Genomic DNA, 6000 nt, shown 5'->3' with positions numbered 1-6000 from the left:
CCTAACACACGTACGGGAACCGCATTATCGTGAAGCGATTCGCGATATCGTTAGGGGGTATAGGCCGGAGAAAAAGCGGGACGTTGGGATAACGGCAAAAATCGTTTTAAAGAGTGACAAACCTGTGGTTCGAAGGCCGCGAAGATTGGCGCCTTCGGAGAAAAAAGAGGTGGACGAGTTGATGGAATTATGGACAAATGAAGGTACAATAAAACCGTCAAACTCAGAATATGCAAGTCCCATAGTTGTAGTTAGAAAGAAAGATGGTTCTATCAGAGTCTGTGTTGATTTTCGCGAGCTTAATGAACTTATTGAGTGTCCACATTTCCCATTGCCTTTAATTGATGATATTTTAGATGCATTGCAAGGTACTCAGTTTTTCACAACGTTGGATTTAAAGAATGGTTTTTTTCACGTGTGTTTAGACAAAGACAGCCGAAAATATACATCTTTCGTTACGCCATCGCGGCAATATGAATTTTTGAAGTTGCCGTTTGGTTTAAAGATTTCACCCATTGTGTTTCAGAAGTATATTTCGATGATCTTTAAGGAACTAGTAGGTAAAGGTATTGTTATCGTGTATATGGATGACATTATTATTCTTGCAAAGAATTTAGAGGAGGCGTGGGAACGTTTGCAAATGGTCATAGAGTTAGCTGAGCAGTATGGGCTAATTATAAACTGGGGAAAATGTCGTTTTCTGCAGCAGGAAATTGAATATTTGGGGTATATAGTCTCAAAAAATACCATAAGGCCGTCTACACATAAAACTAGGGCAGTAGCAAACTTTCCCAAGCCAACATCTGTTAAAAAGGTTCAGAGTTTTTTGGGACTTACGGGGTACTTTCGAAAACTTATTAGGGGATACGCGAAGATTGCTAAGCCTTTGACGGATTTGTTGAAAAAGGAGGTAAAATTTCAGTTCGGCGATCGAGAAGTAGAGGCCTTTGAAATCTTGAAAACAGCGCTTGTCAACGAACCAGTGTTAAAGTTGTATAGAATGGGCGCGGAGACTGAGTTGCATACAGACGCGTCCGCAGAGGGTTACGGAGCAATTTTAATGCAACTAGATCTGGACGATGGAAAATTCCATCCGGTCTACTTTGCCAGCGGAAAAACAACTCCCGCCGAGGCAAAGTACACCAGTTACGAACTGGAAGTACTAGCAATTGTAAAAGCGTTGAACAAGTTTAGAATATATCTGTTAGGTATGCCGTTTACTATCGTCACGGATTGCCAAGCGTTTGCTATGACAATGAAAAAGAAAGATTTGTGTGCGCGTGTAGCCAGATGGGCCTTGTTACTAGACGAGTTTAAGTATCAGGTGTGTCATAGGCCAGGTAAAAGCATGCAGCATGTGGATGCTCTGAGTAGAAACCCCCTGCCGAGCACTATGTATGTAACGGAAAGTGAAGACGGGCTGATTGCACGGTTGAGAAGTGCACAGAACAAGGACGTTGAAGTCCGTAGGATTTTAGACGCCGCAACGTGCAATCAGGTCGATGGGTATGTAATAAGGAACAATATTTTGTATAAAGAGTGTAAGGATGATGTGTTAATAGTAGTACCGAAGGCTATGCAGGTTCAGGTAGTCAGGCAGGCGCACGAGCGTGGGCATTTTGGGGTCACCAAAACAGAAGCTATAGTCAAGAAGGACTTTTGGTTTAAGGGGCTACGTAAAAAGGTCGAGCATGTGGTATCTAACTGTCTCGATTGTATCCTAGCCGAACGAAAATTGGGCAAGCAAGAGGGATATCTAAATCCGTTAGACAAAGGTGACACACCGTTAGACACTTACCATATTGACCATGCGGGCCCTATGACAGCTACAAAGAAAAGATACGCACACATCTTTGTAGTAGTGGATGCGTTCACGAAGTTTACGTGGCTTTATCCTACTAGATCTACTGATACCGCGGATGTTATCGATCGACTGAAGAAGCAAGCGGCTGTTTTTGGGAACCCACGACGAATTATCTCTGATCGGGGAACAGCGTTCACATCCAACGCGTTCCAAGAGTATTGCGAAGAAGAAAATATAAAGCATTTATTAGTCACGACGGGGGCGCCGAGGGGGAACGGGCAGGTAGAGAGGGTAAACAGGACACTCATACCTTTACTAAGTAAACTGACTGCCCCTAAACCCGATGATTGGTATAAACATGTCGACCAAGTACAGAAATACCTGAATTTTACATTAAACAGGAGCACGGGAAAAACTCCTTTCCAGCTACTTGTCGGGGTCGAGATGCAAACTAAAGAAGACCCACAGATCCGAAAATTGGTTGAAGAAGAATGGGTGGTGGAATTCGAAGAGCAACGTCGTGAACTGCGTGAGGACGCGAAAAAGAAAATTGCTGCTACTCAAGAGGAAAATCGGAGGCACTACAACAAAAGAAGAAAAGGTGCGAAACAGTACCTAAGTGGAGAGTTGGTGGCCATAAAGAGAACGCAGTTTGGCCCAGGATTAAAACTGGGAGGAAGATTTTTGGGTCCGTACCGGATAGTGCGAGCAATGCGGAATGATCGCTACATTGTGGAGAAGGTAGGAGAGCATGAGGGGCCAAAACGGTCATCAACTACTGCTGATTTTATGAAACCTTGGGTCATAAACGCCGAAAGTGACGCATCTGATGACAGAGAGATAGAAGGCAACATCTGAGGGCAGATGTTATTGCAGGATGACAGAGTGTAGTATCGTGAGTGAGAGGCCTGGGAGTTGGCGGGTGAACCGCGTGGAATGTCGCGAGAGCCGAGGCGATTGTTTTTGATCGCGTAGTTTTGGAAAGAGGAGACCTACGTGATCTTGGCCACGAGCGGTTGCCAAGGGACGGGAGAAAAGGAATCAACAAACGGAGTTTGCGAGTGGCGTTGCCGAGAGAGTGTTGATTGCATTTTGTGAAAGTCGAGTCGTTATCTAATTATTTAGTTGTGCTGTTTTCTGTACGTTTGGTGTGAATAGTTCAGGTTGAACAACAATCGTCTTTTTCTGTCCGATTAACATCTGTATCATCCATTCCTTGTAAATATATTATATCACGATATTACATATATATACTATTTATTTATTTTTTTATATATATAATTTTCGTTTGGATCTGTTCCTTTGTACGAATACTGTATCCCTGTATATAATATAATATGTATAATATGTTATAATTATGCTAGTTGTTATTTATTATATATAGTTTCCTTAACTCTCTCCCCCTTTTTCTTGTTTTTTTTTTTTTTTTTTTTATTAGTACCTAACATTGCTATTATGATGCTGTATTGTATTGCATTGGCTGTTATTTGTATGTGCGCGCGACGAATTTTTCAACATGGTCGCTCGCGTGTCTCTTTGGTATGGCGTTGGTTTAATGTCAACAGTAACGTGTTGTTGAAATAACTAATTAATTGTTAATCACTATAATTTTATTTAGAAGTGTTTTGTAATATTGTTTTGTGTTTCATGATATTGTGTGTGTCAATACCGTGTGCTACTTTAATGCGATAGCGTGGATTGTATTGTTACCGAATTTCAATAATCATTGTTTCGATTATACGTGACTTGCATTTATGTAAGTCTCGTTTAATTTAGTTAATGTTTTGTGTATTGTGTTACCAGTTATTTCGTGTAGCATAACTTTATTCCTTTGCACCGAGTTCAGTCGTGTCTTGTCGTTAATATTTAGTTAGTCTATCTTGATTAATATATATATTTAACAAATATTTAAGAAACAATGGCGAGTGTAGTGGAATCGTTGGACGAAGAAATGGTTTTGACATTGTCGGAAAAGCTTAAAGCATGGGATGCGAACTTTCCCGATATGAGTGCAAAACTCGCCGAATTACAAAGCGGCTTATTCGAACTTAAAACAAAACAAGAACCTAAAACACCCGTATCGCCGCCGACAACGCAACAAGAGACGGTCCAGCCGAGTGGACATACCCAGCCAATTAAGCTAAAAGATGCGATCGAATCGGTGCCAGTGTTTGACGGATATCGACCATCGGTATTCCACTTTTTAAGAGCTTGTGAGCGCGCGCGAAATATGATTCCCAGATATCAAGAACCTCAATTGGTAAAATTGTTAGTAAATAAGCTCCGTGGACACGCGCTCCTCGCCATCGAAGACACAGAATTAATGAGTCTAAACGATTTCGGAAACAAATTAAAGGATCTATTCGGCCCAAAGAAATTTCTTAACGAATATAAAGGGGAATTAGGAACGATATTTCAACGACCCGGGGAAGACATATTACATTATATGGATCGCGTTAGAAATCTTAGATTGGCAATAATGGACGGAGAAAGAGGCGACTACGGCATCATATCCCCCGATATCCAAGATACTATAGATTGGGAAACGAAAGAAGCTTTCGTTAAAGGACTTCCGAACGAGGTATATGTGCGAGTAAAAATAGCAGGGTACCATACTTTAGAAGATGCGTATCGTCAAGCCGTCAAAGCAACACACGAATTGAAACAAATAACCGATAGAACGCGACCCCAACGACCGACACCCTCGAACTATTACAGACGCGACAACGCACATCCTTCGAACACTAACAACAATATCAGGAACAACCGCCAAGATCGAAGATCGCTACCTCCATCGCAGAATTTTTTGAATTCTACAAGACAAAATATCACGTGTAACTATTGCAAAAAACCCGGGCATCTAGTGAAAGACTGTTACAAATTTAAAGCCCGAGTAGATGCCGGATTAATCGTACCCTATGCTTCGAGACCATCGGGAAACCAAACACGTCCTTCGGGAGAATGGGGCGAGCCACGAAGGAACGATACGCCGAATCGCCCAAGAGTACAGGCGGCAACCAGGCGACCGGCGCCGACGGCAACAAACACAACAAGGACAGCCACCCCCGCGAGATCGACTCCACCACCCATAACGAGAGACAGAGCGAACGCAATGCCGACCATAAGATCGAACGAACAACCACTAAATATTGTGGGGGAGTCATCCCACAACCAAACGAGGTCACAGACAGAGAATCCAGAATCTCAAGGCAAAAGGAAAAGAGTGAAGCACAAGCAACCGGCGAAGGAAAATCATCAGGAGTTGAATTCAGATTCGGAAGGCGACCTCTCCGAATTATTTCAATAAAATTTAACGATTCCCCAACGACCCCAACTGCACGAATAGTTTCCCCAGATCTAAAGACTAAGACGAGTTTATTATTAGACTCTGGATCGGAAATCAACATTATCAAGAAACCTGCTATACTCGATTCAGCCATCATCGACGAAAAGGAATCAATCGAAGTGCGAGGAATTACGGCAACGAGCCTGGTCTTCTTAGGGCAGACGGTAATACAGGTTGCGGGCCATCCGGTTGTTTTTCATGTAGTCGATGATTCATTGCTAATCGATCAAGACGGAATCCTAGGATCCGAATTTTTTGCAGGTTGTAAGGCTCGTTTAGATTATGAGGGAAAACATATCAGATGGGGAAATATTTATATTCCCTTCGATACTAAAGAAAAAATAATTATACCGAAGCGAAGTTCAATAACGTGTTCGATTAATATCGCTAATCCAGAGATAAAAGAGGGATTTATTCCAAGAATCGAGCCGAACAAGGGAATCTATGTTGGTAATGCAGTTGTGAGGAATCATAAAGGAAAAGGTTACATAAGAGTAATAAATACTACTTCGAGAGATTACGTATTTACAACACCAACGATGGTAATTAAAGAATTTGAAAATCCCCCCCCCCCGCCCCCCGCTTCCTAGGACAGCGTGCAATACAGTTCTAAGATCGGAGGAAAGTAGATACGATAAAATAAATGAGTTACTACGACTCGAACATTTGAACGAAGAAGAAAAGGAAAATGCTAGAAAATTGATTCGTAATAATCAAGATAGGTTTCATATTCCAGGAGATACATTGGAAGCAACCGAAGTTCTGGAACATAGGATAATTACAACGGATAATATACCCATCAATACTAAACAGTATCGATATCCACCAATACATCGAGAAGAAATAAATC

This window comes from Bombus vancouverensis, unplaced genomic scaffold (assembly GCF_051014615.1).
Source record: "Bombus vancouverensis nearcticus unplaced genomic scaffold, iyBomVanc1_principal scaffold0041, whole genome shotgun sequence".
Taxonomy (NCBI): Eukaryota; Metazoa; Arthropoda; class Insecta; order Hymenoptera; family Apidae; genus Bombus; species Bombus vancouverensis.
The sequence above is the reverse complement of the archived record's forward strand: the minus strand, read 5'-3'. Positions refer to the sequence as shown.